We start from the raw sequence: 17,376 nt of genomic DNA on the forward strand, positions 1-17,376 counted from the left end.
GACGCGCTTAGAACTACTCCATCAGCTAGTGTTAGTGAAAATTGTATAACAGTAGTAGAGTTCTTTTTCCAAGGCCTAAGGCTGGAATATTCTCTCACCATTATTTATTATTGTCATGGAGCCATTAGCTTTTGCCATTAGAAACTAAACTTAGAGGAAAGGTATTACAGTTGGATGTATGTGCTCCAAATTCTCATTACGTGCTGCTGACCTCTCCCTATAAATCTCAGCTTGGAGTTATCAGCTTTCTACTTGTTGGCCCTAATTGGAAAGTTCTCTGCTATATACAGGTACAAAATGCACTATCAGAGCTTGAATTTCTGCCCCTTATTAACATTGCTTTTGTGACTTATTTCTTCAATTCTCTTTCCATTGGAAACCCAGCTGAAACAAATTCCGCAGTTTTATATACAAAGTGAACTTATGGTAGAACACATTACAAATCATGCAACGCAATAAACAAGAGTACAGTGATACTTCTGCCATTAGAGAATATTAACATGTCCTTTATTAATTAATTACTTGCACACTATTTTTTCACTTAATAATCTAGGGACAAATTCATGAATTTTTAAGCAGTTTGAAACTCATTTTACTGTTTGAAAATCCAAGTAGCAGGTATAAAATAGTAAATTCCATGAAAAGTTTCCAAGAAGTGTGTTTTAATTTCTTAAGGCCTACCTACACTTCTATTCTATTTTGGATTCTATTTTGACAAGACTCTCGGGTAGCTCAGAGGTAGCAGAAGCAGTGTTTCTGACTTAATACATGTGTCCATCAGCAAAATTATTTTCCCGAGAGAATCCTTTGGATTTCCCATTCAAGTCATGAGTTCCTGCTGATGAATTTTCCAGCACTCTGTTAAGAGTCAGGGAGGCCACATTTTATGCAGAAAATCCTCTCCATGGAAGTGTCACTGTTCTATTTAGATACATTAGTTACAGCATTCTAGAACTCAGTGTCACTCACAAATAGTTACCTTCAGTGCCTACTTAGAAGTATTTGTGTTTTCAGTTCATATTTAACTATTTAAGCACTTACTTCACCAATTTCAATTAAATAGCACTTATTTTGACACAACGGTGAAGTGTTGGAATACAAGTTTTGTTCTACTTATGTTTTTATTTTTCTATTAAAACTGTTAAACAGTCTTCAGCTTAATAAAATTTCAGCCTCATGAGGTCATGAAATGAAGTGATCAAAAGTATTTATGGATTCTAAATTAAGATCTGTGATGGACTTATTTTTCACAGCATTAATATTGAGAAACAAAGATGCAAAAAAAGTATAAAAATTTTGTCACTGAAAATTGAGGTTAAATCATCATCTTTTTAAATGTATGGGACAAAGTTTTTCAGGCTTTTCTTGGTTGAGTTACTTTATAGCATGTTTGAATGACATGATTCATATTCAGTGACTATATATGTATATACATATATATATATACACACACAAGCTAGAAATGTATTATTGGGTATTGCTACTTGTAGAATTATAAAGGTGGATAGGAAAATTCAGCAAGATAAACAGTAGGTGGTGCATACTTTTGATACATATTATGGTTGTGATTGTGTGAATTTATAATCAGAGATTCCAGCTTTACATATGTATCATGTAGTGCTAGGCATACTGTATACATCCAGTTGCTAATCTTTAAGCCCATAGACTTGACATACTATTTTTCAGATGGTACATAGATTATGAGAAAATAATTCCTGATTGCACCAACTTATTAAGTTTTTTGTTGTTGTTTCCGCTAGAAACTCAACCCACATTTGGATAGTAGTAATAGGTATAACCTGGGGACCTTTCCCTTGTAATCTGCTACTGAAGCAGACAGCACGCTTGTGGGACTGAGTTCTTACTCTGCGGAGTCTTCATTCACAAGGTGGCAGGCATTAGCATCAGATCAGAATTAAGTGAAATTGTAGCACAACTAGTTATTTTTGCTTGCTATAAGAAGTTAAATGATGGAGATGCTAACAGAAAAAAAAATAGTATTTTCCCTAAAATAGTCTTGGATTCTGTCTACCCAAATAAGAAGTGGATCCATGCCACCACTTACTGCTAAAACCATTTATCATGCCAAGTGTTTGCAATTGTGTAGGATTTTTTTCAATGGTTTTATTCTTTTTTTACCAGTTGATTGACAGATATAATGAAAGCTGTTGGCAGCCCCTATCACAAACAACTGCTGCCATGTATTAATAACAAAATAATACCCAGCTTTCTTTTTGGCAACCTGATAAAGAGTTTGATATTCTAATGTCTTTCCATATATATATGTGTGTGTGTGTGTGTGTGTGTGTGTGTGTATGATATTTTGGTACTTTGCTAAAGTTCTCCCAGGAACTTTTAATTTCACATAGGATAGGTTTTTTTCAGAGGAACTTATGTATTAAACATATGACTTGTGTGGGGCTGGCACCATGGCTCACTTGGTTAATCCTCCGCCTGCGGTGCCGACATCCCACTTGGACGCCAGGTTCTAGTCCCGGTTGCTCCTCTTCTAGTCCAGCTCTCTGCTGTGGCTCAGGAGGGCAGTGGAGGATGGCCCAAGTGCTTGGTCCCCTGCACCCACATGGGAGACCATGGGGAAGCACCTGGCTCCTGGCTTCAGATCGGCACTGTGCCATCCGTGGTGGCCATTTGGGGACTGAACCAACAGAAGGAAGACCTTTCTCTCTGTCTCCCTCTCTCACTGTCTGTAACTCTGCCTATAAAATAAATAAATTTAAAAAAATGGCTTGTGTAGGCAAATTTAGAGGCCTCCAAAGGGTTACAGTTGAACAAAACATTTATAGAGAAACCTTTTTTAAAAAAATGTACATACATACATATGTATTACTTGAAATAATCCTACAGCTCTTTAAGCTTTAATTTCTCCATAAACTGGATGTATGATAGCTGCTAGGATGCACTGTAGTGAGAACTAGATGAAACAGCATCTATGAGTAAGTGAGGATTTCAAAATAATTTTGCGTGACAATGGACTTATCTTTCAATCACATTTTCCAAGCACTTTTTGTAGTGCCCTCTAACAGATTATTTACCTAGGTAAATGTCCATCCCACTGCCACCTCTTGCATCACATGGGCAAAAGGAACAATTTCTCTTACCACTTATTTGTAGAGTTCCTATTTACTTCATACAAAGAAAACCTTTTAGTCTGTCTATAGTTGGATTCCCTACTGTATGTTCATTTGCTACTAAATTCTCCTAAGTCTGCCCTTATACATAGTAAGCATTCATTCATTCATTCATTCAAAAACATTTATTATTGACTTTGTGTTTGGTGGAGATATTGTGTTGAGAAAAAGTGAAGATTTTGCCTTGATAGTACATAAAAGCAGTTAAGTATTCCTAATTGACTCCTGAAGCTCTTGGCTCCTGGCTTAGGCTTGGCCCCACCCTGGGCATCGCGGCCATTTGAGGATGAACCAGCAGATGCTCTCTGTGTCTCTCCCTCTCACTGTGTAACTCTGCCTCTCAAATAAATAAAATAAATCTAAAAAAAAAAAAGGACTGCATCCATGTGCTCTTAAACACTATCATCTAACAATGCACTTGTTTCCTAATATGACTTCACACAGTTATAAGAGGAAAAAATGTTTACATGTACAGATTTTATAATTATTATGTTAATTCATTATCATTTAAATACAATGTAAATTAAACTCTCTCCTACATATTTTAATGATGAACCTGAGCTTTGTTAACTGAGTATTGAACAAGAGTTTTAAAATGGCATCAGTAGAGATGGATTCCATACAGTTGTGAGGAATTTGGAGGAGTGGTAAAATTTAATTAAAAGGTAACTTGTTGAAAAGTCTTAGAGTAATTAGAAAAATAGCATACAGCATTTTGGAAAATTCACTTTAATACATTTTAGAAGATTATAATTTAGAAAGTAAATGTATGTTGTCAATTTTTAAAAGCCCTCGGATAATATAGCTTAATATAACTCATTTAAAAGTTATGTAAAATATTAATAAATGATATTACCAATCTTATTTAGGCTTTGCTCCCTGCTTGGACTTTGCTGTATATTTTATATGCGTATCTTTAATGCTTATTCCAGTACAATTATTACCATTTTATTAACATTTTACAGATGTGGAAAAACAGAGGGTTGAAAGTTTAATACATTTGTATTTGTTTTTGTTTTTTAAAAAATTATTTATGTACTTCAAAGGCAGAGTTATGCTGAGAGAGAAAGCGAAAGAGATCTTCTGTCTGCTGGTTCACTCCCCAGAAGGGCGCAAATGCCAGGGCGGGGCCCCACTGAAGTCAGGAGCCTGAGACTCCATCCAGGTCTCCCACAGGAGTGGCAGGGTCCAAGCATTTGGGCCATCATCCACTGCTTCCCCAGGCACATAAACAGGGAGCTGGATCGGAAGTGGTGCAGCTGGGACTCAAACTAGCACACATATGGGATGCTGGTGTCGCTAAGTGGCAACTTAACCCTCTGTACCACAATGCCAGCCCCAATACACTTGTCTTTGATTTCAGAACTATTTAATACCAGATCTGAAATTAAACCCATTCCATTATTTTATGGTGTACAGTGACACAGAGCTGCATGACACATTTAAATTTTCTGCACAAGTTTAAAGCGACAAACATAAATGTATAGAAGTTATTGCCTTGGCCATTGATTCATTCATTCATTTATTCATCAAACATTTGTTGATCCTCTAGGCATTGTGCTAGGAACTGCATATGCAACACATATCCATATTCTACCACATGTCCTGGTAGAATTGATAGTGGAAGACACAAGAATTAGAAATACAAGTAACTATAAAATAACAATTTTGAAAAATGCTAAGAAGGAAACTGTTGGTGCCTTTTGTTAAGTGGATTACAGAGCAGGGTTCTTATGTCCTTCCTTCTCTGTGGGTAATTGTAATTAGATTTACAATGTAGCTTACGGTAACCCAAGAGGATGCTGAAAATAGCTTTAGATAAGTGCGACTACTCTGTTGTAATCAAGCTGAACAGCCGGAAAGCATCGGTCTTCCTATAGCCTTTTCGTTGCACAGAGGAAATTTTGGTTACTTGCTTGATATTCTTGATGAAAATTATGACATTACACCTGAACAGGTTTTTTTTATTTTATTTTTTTGACAGGCAGAGTGGACAGTGAAAGAGAGACAGAGAGGAAGGTCTTCCTTTTGCAGTTGGTTCACCCTCCAATGGCTGCCATGGCCGGCGCACCACGCTGATCTGAAGGCAGGAGCCAGGTGCTTATCCTGGCCTCCTATGGGGTGCAGGGCCCAAGCACTTGGGCCATCCTCCACTGCACTCCCTGGCCACAGCAGAGAGCTGGCCTGGAAGAGGGGCAACCGGGACAGAATCCGGCGCCCTGACCGGAACTAGAACCCAGTGTGCCGGAGCCGCAGGTGGAGGATTAGCCTAGTGAGCCGGCCCTGAACAGGTTTTGAAAGTTTACCAAGTGCTGCATCTGTATTTCAGTTTTTAAAAGGTGACTTTGGGGGTAATCTCAACAATGACGTATGTCAGTTCAGAGAAAAGTGTAAAACTCCTTGGAGAGGATCGTTAGCACTCCCCTTTGGAGGCCTTCAAAGCTGCCATGAGGTCTAGATTACAGGTGGATTACTGAAATGAGAGTAGAAGTAGAGGTCATCAGTCCTAGGCTATGCTACTGATGGCCGTTCATGGGCATTGTTTAATAATAATGACCATGGTGGAATTTTTAGAATAGGATAAATGGGTTTTGAAGGAGTAACCTGATGCTGCTAAATCCCAGTGTTCAGGGAGATATAGCTTGGTGAAATGAACCTAAATGAAGAGAGCCCTTTGTTTGAAGGTAAAAAAGTGATGACACAAAAGCCACAGAGTAGAAGTAGAATTTAGGCTTAGCCTCTGCCCTGGACACCTAAATGTATAACAAAAACAGCTATGTCCATCAGGTTTTGAAGGAGAAAAGAATGTGGAGTAGACAGTGTCTTAGTTAGAAATAAGGAAGATTGTATATAAACAGAAAAAGGGAAAGGTTGAGAAAGACATCAGACTGGAGAGTATGGACCACATAAGAAGCAGTGCAGGGCTGTGTGAGTAAGGGATTCAGCGAGAGTGTTAGTGATTAGGGAAAACTGGGGCTGTGAGTGCCAGTGAGGGGCATCAGTAGAATTTAATGACTGCAGATACATAAATAGAGCTTTGGCTTAAAGGTGTTTCACTATTTCAGTTCCAAATACTGCCATGACCAGATTTCTACTACATTATTGTTTGAACTAAATGGTGAGGATGACAATGTCTAAAGGTCAGTGGATGCCCAGGCTGGTATAGACACCTTGTTGTTCAGTTCAGTGTAAGGATTGGATGAAGCTACCAGTATTTATTCGAGTTTTGTGGCCTTGCTGGATAGTCTTGTACTTAAAACAGTTTTAAACTTGATAGAGGTACATATTTCATAGACTAATTTTCCAAGATAACACTTTTTTCAGTGTTACACTATACCAATTTGATATTTATTAAGATTTATATACCATAGTTTTGTTATTCGGATAGATTACTATTTGCTATTAATTTCCATTGTCACATTTTAAAACAAGATTGTCTTATTTGAGCATTTGACAATGGCAATGTAAGTTAAAAAATATGAATTGGGTCTATAGATTGGCTTGCTCTGCAGCATATGAGAAAGTGTGCCTCATGTAAAATAAATAAGATATATTATCAAGTGAATTTTAGCACAAAATTCATCAAAGTTTAGCCCTCAAAGTGTTTTTATATATTGCAGAGTCCAACCACCCATCCATGGCTGGTGCATGCAATTGGTGTCTTTTCAGCAAAGATATTTGTTCTCACTGTTGTGGAAATGCTTAGTATGATTAAAATTGGAGTATTGACTCCTGTCTTTAAAGCTGTGTAAGCCTGAGAGTCGGCTGTTGCAAGCCTAGTGCTGTTTCCTCCTCCATAAAGGGAGTTGTTAGTATTTCCAAAGAGTAATTGACAGAATTGGAGCAGCCCATTTACTTGTATAACTTTCAGGTTATATTGATATTGAACAAAAATCCATCTGTCTGTAGTTCTCACCCACATTCTGTAGTTCAGAATTTTGGAATTACATTAGAAAATTTAAAGTTTCTTAAAATTAAGTGTTATGTTTTTCATATTTATGCAGCAACTTAGGCTTTGACAGTTCAATAGTAACATTCACAAAAAAATTCCCCAAAGGGTAGCATTGAAGAAATAAAATTTGCCAGGCAAAACCATCTAGGCGTCTCCTGGAGAAAACCTATGCCTCTGCTCTGCTCAGTGGGTTGGCAGATGTGGGCTCCATGCAAATCCAGCAGTGACTTTCAGGGTGTGGCAACCATGTCCCTGGGTCAATTACACTTCCTCTAGTAGTTGTTCTTTGAGGCCTGTCCTTTAGGGCACCTCGTTACATTTGTCTATCTTAATCATATGTAAAAGTAATAATGCTCAAGACTCTAAAGTACAGTTTACTTCATACAATAACATATGAATGCATATTTTGTATAGAGGATACGGTGGCTAATGGAGGGTCCTGTCTGTGTTGCTGTCTTCACCTGTCTTCCTGTGGAATCCCCCTCACCTATGCATTTCAAAAAGAAGTGTTCATCAAACTCTGCATTTGAGTATGTTTTGGATTTATTCTTTTTCACGGTTAAATTTCAACTACAACATTAAACCAATTATACTTGTCTTCAATATTCGTTGATTTGTTTCATCTTTGACTTTCTCAATTAGAAGAAAAACAGGCCATTGACAGCTCTATAGGATGAGTGAACGAGATTAGTTCAGTATTTTTGCTGAAGTTCTGAGATCAAACTTTTTTGTTCTAGTGTTTTCTCTATTTCCATTTTGAAATAGTATTAAGTCATTTCCTGAGGTTCCTCCCATGTAATTGTATTACGCTTGTTTAGAGCTATGAGTTTATATTTCTGATTATTGGGAATACAATAGAATTTCTTGAAGTAAGCCATGAAAATGACCGCATTCTGTAGCTGTAAATAGGTTCTGTGGTTTTATGCCACAAGCTTTCTAGATATCCTGTGACTTTCAAAGATCACCTTTGATGCTGTGTAAACTGCAAACTTAGGTCTGTTTCTGGATATCTGACAGGATGACGTGGTGTCTCATGCTATTATTTAACTGTGAAAGGCATGTTCCTTTTCAGCTTTGCCTTAATGCCCTCATATTTTTCAACCTTGGTTTAGTCAGCCACTCATCAGCTGATGTAGTCTTGCATTTTTGCCTGTATCATTAATCACTCACTTTAAGTCTCCTTTCAAAGTGCTTGCCAGTTGCTTCCAAAACAAACATGTTTTCTGGGCTTGTGTGGAAAGGAAAGGAGAAGGAAATTTAAAAGAAGATAAGAGCTGGGTTTTCAGTTACTTTGACTTTACTATTAATGTTAACTAATGTCATTCAGAGTACAGAATCGTGATTGAAACATTAATGAGTATTTTATTTAGGGAACCATTTTCCTGAAGCCTTGTTGAACACTGAGAATTTACTAATATGATTGGAAGATGCTGCTGAGTTAAAGGGGAAACGGTCTCTTTCCTGAGCTATAGATCCATCTATTACTTCTGAAACTTGACTTACATAATGTTAAATACTCCTTTTAAATTTAATATGGTTTCTGAAATAGTCCATTGTTTTTGGCAGACTCTTGTCTGTTTTGTTAAATACTAATAAAATTACCTCTGTCAGTTTATGCAATTTTTTATTTTTATCATTCTGTAGATAATAATCAACCATGTGTAAACTTGAATAATGTATTTCCCCATGACATCATACATTCTTAGCTTTTTTAATAAACACCTTTGTAAAAATATATTTTATTCATGTCTTCATTAAAGTTTGTTCATGAGTTAGAAAAGATCATGCACCTTAGGTAATGCAGCTTGGTTATAACTAACATTCTTAAGTCAATTAATTATGAGACACACTAGGCATAGAACTTTGTGACACCACAGGGTATCTAAATATCAGTATGGAAAGAGCTGCCAGATGTCTTTAAAACATATTGCCACTTAAATCACCTAAATAATGGCCTCTGAAATTACAGAATTAAAAGTATAATATTTTAGGGCCTGCATTGTGGTACAGTGGTTTAAGCCGAAGCCTGCAGTGCTGGAATCCCATATCAGAATCACGATTCCAGACACAGCTGCTCTGCTTCTGATCCAGCTCTCTGCAAATGTGCCTGGGAAGGCAACAGAAAATGGTCCATGTAATTGGGCCCCTGTCCACCTGCCTGGATGGCATTCCAAGCTACTAGATTCGACCAGGACCAGCTCCTGCTATTGTGGCTATTTGAGGAGTGAACCAGCAAATGCTGTATCTTTTCTAGTTAATAACGTTCCTAGAACAGTATTGTACAGCCTATGCTTTTACTATTAGTTTTATATTGAGGTGATTACAAAACACTTTTTAAAATAAATGTCTTTCTATAACTTAACTGCTATTTAGACATGTATTTGTGAAGGTCAGATATACTAACATTGGTACTAGGTGAAAGTAACTTGCAAGGTCAAAAGGTATGCTAAAACAAATAGAAAACACTTTATTTCATGTTAACTACCTCTTTTTAAAAAGAAATAAAGTATGATATATATATACACTATGAGTACTACTGAGCTGTAAAAAAAAGCCTGAAATCCTGTCTTTTGCAACAAAATTAATGCAGCTGGAAACCATTATACTTAGTGAAATAAGACAATCCCAAAAAAGACAGATACCATATGTTTTCTCTGAACGAGATAACTAATAAAGTGCCTAAAATGTAATGTATTGGTGTGAAATGGACATTTTAGATTTGATGATTGTTTACAGCCTCTGTCTTTTCTGTTAAAGAGTAGTGTTTTTTTTTTTTTTTCCCTCCATACTATTTGTTGAACTCTTTTTTACTTAGTGTAGGGTTAATTTTATCACTACATAAACTGAAAACAGATCTTTGTAAAATTAAGAATGGGAATGGGAGAGGGAGGAGTAAGAAGGGTTGGAGCGTGGGCCAGAAGGAGGGTAGGGTGGGAAGTATCACTATGTTCCTAGATCTGTATAAATGAAATACATGAAACTTATATAAGAAATAAAATTTTTAAAAAATATTTTATTTGACAGATATCATATAACAAATTACTCCTTTTTTTATACTCATCATCCCAAAACACCTATGTTTTAAGGTGTGTTTTCTGTTTTTTTTTTTTTGATAGACATACCTTAAAGCATATGAGAAAATGTCTCTGTCCTATTTTTTTCTTGATAAAACCTCAGAAATTAAAATTAACTTTGTTGTTCTAATGTTGTAGGGGAAATGGAATTTTTAAACTCACATCATTAGAATAAGTTGTTGACAGAAAAAGAAAATAAAAAGGGAACTTCCTATCACATCATTCCCAAGTATTAGTAATGTAATTTTATTTCATATGTATATCAAAAGATGGGAATTGTTGCTTTTAAGGAATATAATTACACAGAAAAAGTGGGTTGTAGCAAATAGAACTAATATGTTATGACATCTTTAAAATAAATTCAGTATTCTACATTTCAGTATGAGTCACTGAAGCAAGAAAGTTAGTTATAATAAGATGTTTTGTCTTTAAAAATGTTTACAGTACACATCTCACTTATTGTGGAATAATACCATTAATTTTGTGAAATATCTTAATATTGATTCTAAATTCAAATCAAGTTAATTACCAGTATAAGAAGCTTATTTGCAGATAGAATTGATATTTTTTTTATTTATACTAAATGGAGAAAATTGTATGTAAATACCTTGCTTATTTTAGTCTTGGAACTTACACAGTAAACAGATTGTCAGTCTAAAATTCCTTCCATTTTAGACTACAATGTTCTCTTGTCAAATGAGGTAACATTCCAAACACTATCAAAATGACCTCGTATTACCTCTATTCTCTCCTCTTTGTCCTTGCTTATGTGAAATGTATTTGTGTAGCACTGAGCTACTACAAAATAATCTGATTTTTTATTATATCTGAAGGTTGGTTATATTGGTTTTATAATAAAATAATTATGACTGTGTACTTTAATAATTCTCTTATTTTTCAGATGGTGAATTAGCAGGAATGCAGTATGTTTTAACTATATGAACTAATATTTGTTCACTGTCCTAAGTAGCAACTATAAATAATAATTATTATTAATAGTAATTTTTGTTGCTGAATACTGTAGTAGGTATCTTAAAGATGTTATCTGCCTTAACTAATGATCATAATTTTGGGGTAGATACAACCATATGCATATTTTTCTTTTTCATAAAAAGGAATTGGATAGAAAAATCAAAAATTTATGACAAGGCCCATATAATCAAAGTACATGCAAGAAATGGTGGTCCAATTTTGATGATCTTTTCATAGTGTTTCTCATTAATTTTTAGACATGTTAATGAAATATTACTTCAAATTTAATTAATAAATTCAATGTAGGAGCTGGTGTTGTGGTGCAATGGGTTAAGCCACTGTCTGTGACACTAGCATCCCGTATGAGCGCTGGTTCAAGTCCCAGCTACTTCGCATCTGATCCAGCTCCCTGGTAATGTGCCTGGCAAAACAGCAAAAGATGGTCTAAGTGCTTGGTTCCCTACCACCTCATCCACATTCCCTGGCTGTTAAGCCATTTGGGGAGTGAATCAGCAGATGGAAGACCTCTCAATATCTCTGTTGCTCACTCTCTCTCCGTACGTAACTCTGCCTTTCAAACAAATAAAGTACAATAAATTTAATGTAAATATAGTTTTAATGTATTTAAAAATTTCAAGTGTGTTCACACATAAATTATCTTGCTGAAAGTGGAAGAAACATCACACAGAAGTTAATAACAAGTTATTGCTATAAAACCCAGTGACTCTAGATTGAATGAATCTCTTTAATGTTTTGTAGAAACTCCTCTGCGTTTGGGGAAATTTGACTTAAGACAGAAAAAAAAAAGGAAAAAGGAAAAGGCGGGGACAAATAAAGGCAGATACCATTGTTACAGCATGGAATTGTTGATGGTGTCAACTAATTTAACAAATACTCTATCCAAATGTAGAGGAGGCTTTAAGTAAACCTTAGAGTTTGAAGGAGGGAAAATCAGTTTCAGCTAATGTGATAAAGTTGGATACCTTTTTCATTTTTAAATCATGCACCTCAGTATTTAAGTGGATACTCTGTTCTTTCCTTCTAGGAGTCACTTTTAAGGGACAATGCTTTCCTTTGAAGCCTTAGACCAGGGGATCTTGGAAACCAAAGGACTTTAGGATTCTTTGTGCCAAGAGAGCTTCCTTGTGAGTACCCCCTGGCGTGGAGAGCTTTTTTAGTTCATCTAGTTATTTTATGTCATGCTTCTTATGGAGGTGGAGGATCTTAATGTGAATGTATTTTTAAAAAATATTTATTCATTTGAAAGACAGTTACAGAGAGGCAGAGGCAGAGAGAGAGAGGTCTTCCATCCTCTGGTTCACTCCCCAAATGGCCACAACAGATGGAGCTGAGCTGATCCAAAGCCAGGAGCTTCTTCTGGGTCTCCTACGCGGGTTCAAGGCCCCAAGGACTTGGGCCTCTTCTACTGCTTTCCCAGGCCATAGCAGAGAGCTCGATTGGAAGTGGAGTAGCCGGGACTCAAACTGGTGCCATATGGGATGCTGGCAGTGCAGGCAGTGGCATTACCCACTATGCCACAGCACTGGCTGTCTGTGTGATGCATTTTTAATTTGTTCCTTTGATTGCATTTTTATTCCGTACTAAAAGAATGATTGTTGAGATAAGTTGCAATATATCAAATGGCTCTTACTGAATGCATGGTTTACTAAGGGAACCAGTTTATTCCTGCCTCTTCATTATTAAGAGCTTGGACTATAGACTCTGATGCTTACTAATTAAAATCTGTCCAAGCATCACTTTTTTCTCATGTGTAAAATGAAGACAACAAAAAGTATCCACATTCTAGTGCTGTTTTGAGGGTTAACTGTGTTGATTCACATTGTGTATACATCACAGAATTTGGCATGTTATGAGGATGTTAGCTATTAGTATTATTTCTTCCTTAAGTACTATATTTTCTAGACTTACTCTGTTTTTTCAGTTACAAATAGGATAGTGTCTAAAACTTTGAGGGTTAATGCTTCTGATATAGAGGTATTTTCTTTTCTTTTTTAAACTTTTATTTAATAAATATAAATTTCAAAAGTACGACTTTTGGATTATAGGGTTTTTCCCCCTATAACCATCCTCTCACCTGCAACCATCCAATCTGCTACTCCCTCTCCCATCCCATTCTTCATTAAGATTCATTTTCAATTATCTTGATGTTCAGAAGATCAACTCTATACTGAGTCAAGATTTCAACAGTTGGTACCCCACAGACACACAAAGTATAAAGTACTGTTTGAAGACTAGTTTTACTGTTAATTCTTATAGTACAACACATTAAGGAGAGAGATCCTAAATGAGGAGTAAGTGCACAGTGACTCCTGGGTTTTTTTGTTTTGTTTTGTTTTGCTTTTTTTTTGTTGTTGTTGTTGTTTTGTTTTGTTTTGTTTTTTATAGGCAGAGTTAGACAGTGAGAGAGAGACAGAGAGAAAGGTCTTCCTTCCGTTTCCGTTGGTTCACCACCCAAATGGCAACCGGGACAGAATCCGGCGCCCTGACTGGGACTAGAACCCAGGGTGCCGGTGCTGCAAGGCGGAGGATTAGCCTATTGAGCCGCGGCGCCGGCCTATTTTAGCTTTCTTACATTGTGAATCTCAGTGTTTTAATGTTACTGTTTAAGCATGCAAACTTTCTGGTACTAGGAAAAGTGTGCAGCACACTGTAAAAAGAAATCCTAGATAAAAAATATTTTGAAAGTGAGAAAACCCTAGTTTGAATATTGAGTTTTTAAAGATTTTTAAAAATTATTGTTTATTTGAAAGATTGGCTGGGGAGAGAATCTTCTACTTGACCATCCACTTGACCATTACTTGTTGCCTCCCAGGGTGCACATTAGCAGGAAGCTAAAATAGGTAGCGGAGCTAAGACTGAAACGAACACTCCAGTTTGGGGCGTGGATATCCCAAGCTGCATATTAATTGCTCTGCCAAATGCCCACCCAGAAAGACATTTTGTTAAGAGAGGTGTCTCTTAAATAGACAAATAAAAATTGCTACCTCTTGATGCCATGTTCTCCGGTCTTACTATGGGGCTTTTTCTTTAGGCCTGGTAGAAACACTTATTTGGTCAACATTTTAGACCTTCACCACAGTAGCCATGTTTGAAGGCACAATACATACTCAATTCAGCCAACATGTCTTGCGCATCTCCCAGTATCAATAGATAAATGATGCCTATTCAAGGCTTTCCCAGCAAAGTGGAGGAGAACCAAGGGTCACTGAAACAGCATAGATTCTTCTTTTTTTTAAATTTTTTTTTTATTATTTGACAGAGTTAGAGAGAGAGAGAGAGAGAGAGAGAGAAAGAAAGATCTTCCTTCCTTTGGTTCATCCCCCAAATGACCGCTACGGCCAGCGCTGTGCCGATCTGAAGCCGGGAGCCAGCTGCTTCCTTCTGCTCTCCCATGCAGGTGCAGGCGCACAAGCACTTGGGCCATCCTCCACTGCCTTCCTGGGCCACAGCAGAGAGCTGGAGTGGAAGAGGAGCAACCAGGACTAGAACCGGGCACCCATATGGGATGCCAGTGCCACAGGCGGAGGATTAACCAAGTGAGCCATGGTATAGGCCCCTAGCATAGATTCTTCTAGTAGAATTGGGCATGGAAGATCTACTTACTCATTCTAGCTACCTACACAAAAAGGCAAATAGCAGTATGCCAAGATTTCATATCCAGCTTTAAATTGTGCACTGCTCTTAGGGAACAACTTGTCTGTGCCTGTCTTTTGGCTCCCTAGGTTTTCTATAGGAGGAGGGCAAGCAAAACAAAACACAGTCTTTATAAAGATACCTGAAATACAAGGAATTCCACTTCTTTAAATTGGCCTCTTAACTACTGAATCGCAGGCCTTATTGGGTGTTTAAGAAACAAACACTGAAAATCACCCTGTGTGCTTTTAGTTAAGTGAGATTTCTGTTTTTCCTTAAATTATATCTGGCATCTTTGTGGTGCCCTTCTGTCACTTCCTTCTATTTTTATTTTATGACCCTACTTCTCACACAGTTTACTAATAGGCATCTAATTGGCCTGGAAACAGTTAAAAAAATCACAAAATTCAGAGGGCTTTCCCCAAAGGACTTATCTATCTGGGAATACATGTATGTAGATCTTTGGGTGACCATGGAGAACTTTTAGAACACTGAACCTACACAGGATATCACTCATTCTTGCTTCTGCTTTGACTTTAATTCAATAGATTACAGGATAGAAAAAAACAGGAACCATTTGAACTATAGCAACAACAACCAGAAACATCACTGCAGTGATTTAGAGGAAGTTGCCCACTAAATTACCTATCAAATACCTTGCCATGTCTCCTCTGTGTGCTTCTCTCCCTTGAAACAGTGTGAAGACATTGGTAGGGATGGAAGCTGAACAGGCTCAGTTGTATTCTCTGCATTTAAATTTCCTCTAACGCACTCACTGTGTCCTCATTTCTTTCTGCGTAGACTGTGAATTATGTGGGTTGATAGTGATGCTAATAGGCCAATAATTAAGAATCTTCTTCCAGGCTGGATTTGCCACACTTTGGCAAAACTAGGAAAAAAATTAAGTTAAATTTTTAGTCTTCTCCATTCAGAGCCTGGCCCAGAAATCATGAATTGAGAGTTCCTGTTGTGAGTCAGTCAGTCATGTTTGCTAATGTTTCCATGGAAAACCTGGATAATACTGACTATAATGATTCTAAATTCAGAGGAGCTTGTCTGTAATAGTGAACTGGAAATCAAATCCTAGCATTGCTTAACAGCTTTATGGTGTAGCAGCACATGTCTGGAGCAGGTAGTTGTATGATTTGGGCACTTAGCTGTAGTATAGGTTAATTCTGATGGCAATGAATTAAGTCACATGAAGTTCTACAGTACATGAGAACTCTAATAACACTTTATACCTCTATATGGCTTTCATAATTCTGGCTTGTTAGCAACTAATGAACCAATCAAACCTTGGGAGAGAAACTATTTGAGAAAAAGAGAAACTGTTTTATTTATCCAGGCATTCCTACTACTCATAACATAATGGCTTTGGTATCCTGATTACTCACTAAACTAATTAATTAAACAGAAGGAAACATAGATACAGCTAACCCCTGACTGTTGTTTAATCTTCATCAGGCTTCACTAGAGATGTGACTTGACTCTATGGTGAAATGGAATTTTTCATTTGAACTTATTTTTCAAACTATGGCTTTAACATAATGGCTTTGGTATCCTGATTACTCACTAAACTAATTAATTAAACAGAAGGAAACATAGATACAGCTAACCCCTGACTGTTGTTTAATCTTCATCAGGCTTCACTAGAGATGTGACTTGACTCTATGGTGAAATGGAATTTTTCATTTGAACTTATTTTTCAAACTATGGCTTTCCCTTTATAGTAATACAGTGTGCCCTGGTAAAATTATCACACTGTGTAGATCAAACCAGAATGTGTCTCCTCTCCTCTGTAAGACAGCATACCCAGAGAAAGACCGAGTGTGGACATGGCTGCATCAAGCTTGCACAGATTTTCCTTCTGAATCCAGATCAGATGTGAAATGACTCAAGTATTCTTTTAAAGGAAGTGTTTGTGTAACGGAATGTGTAGCCAGAATGTAGGTGAGAAGCTGGAGACAGAGTTAGATGATTTCAATGTAAGAAGCAGAAAAAGAAGTCTTCTAACATCAATCAAGTGCCATTTTCTTTTAAGTAATTTTTAAAGAATAGATTGAAGAAAGGCAGCAAGGAGTTAATGCTACACCCTAGTAGGAAATAGCTGATTTCCCAGAGGAATGAAGCCCAGAGAGGAAGCTAGGAATGTCACTGGGCCAGTCAAGGAGGGTAGAGATCTTTTTTTCTGCCAAGGACCATTTGGATATCTATAACATCATTCGTGGGCCATACAACATTATGAAGTTAAAAACTAGCCTGCTACATAGATTTATTGAATTTGGAGTCTTACCTGTTGCTGCCTTGGTAAGACCATACCAAATGATTTCATGGGTCTTATATGGCCAGTGGGCTGGATGTACCCCAACCCTGTTCCATGTCCTCTTTCTGCTACCTAGGAGGACACCAAGAAAGTCACTTCCACACAGAGACAACAGACAGGAGTAAAAGCATTGAAGTAATTGGACTTTATCTAATTCTAGGGCAGTTATTTTTCCTTTTTTTTTTTTTTTTTTGATTTTTTTTTTTTTTTTTTTTTTTGACAGGCAGAGTGGACAGTGAGAGAGAGAGAAAG

The 17,376-nt window shown here is 36.9% G+C and overlaps 1 protein-coding gene across 17 annotated transcripts in view; it reads left to right on the forward strand.

Moving 5' to 3' along the window:
• The window catches only part of SLC16A7 (solute carrier family 16 member 7), a 206,448-nt gene that overhangs the window by 45,909 nt on the left and 143,163 nt on the right, over positions 1–17,376 (forward strand). For 11 of the 17 annotated variants that reach the window (XM_008274239.5, XM_008274240.5, XM_089307426.1 and 8 more), the window contains one exon: positions 12,193–12,292. The exons of the other annotated variants lie outside the window; for them this stretch is intronic. The gene's annotated coding sequence lies outside the window, so the exon portion shown is untranslated. The remainder of the gene's footprint in view (positions 1–12,192; positions 12,293–17,376) is intronic. 17 annotated transcript variants of the gene reach the window in all.

Source organism: Oryctolagus cuniculus, chromosome 11 (genome assembly GCF_051225735.1).
Source record: "Oryctolagus cuniculus isolate XC-2025 breed Fujian yellow rabbit chromosome 11, ASM5122573v1, whole genome shotgun sequence".
In the NCBI taxonomy this organism is placed as follows: Eukaryota; Metazoa; Chordata; class Mammalia; order Lagomorpha; family Leporidae; genus Oryctolagus; species Oryctolagus cuniculus.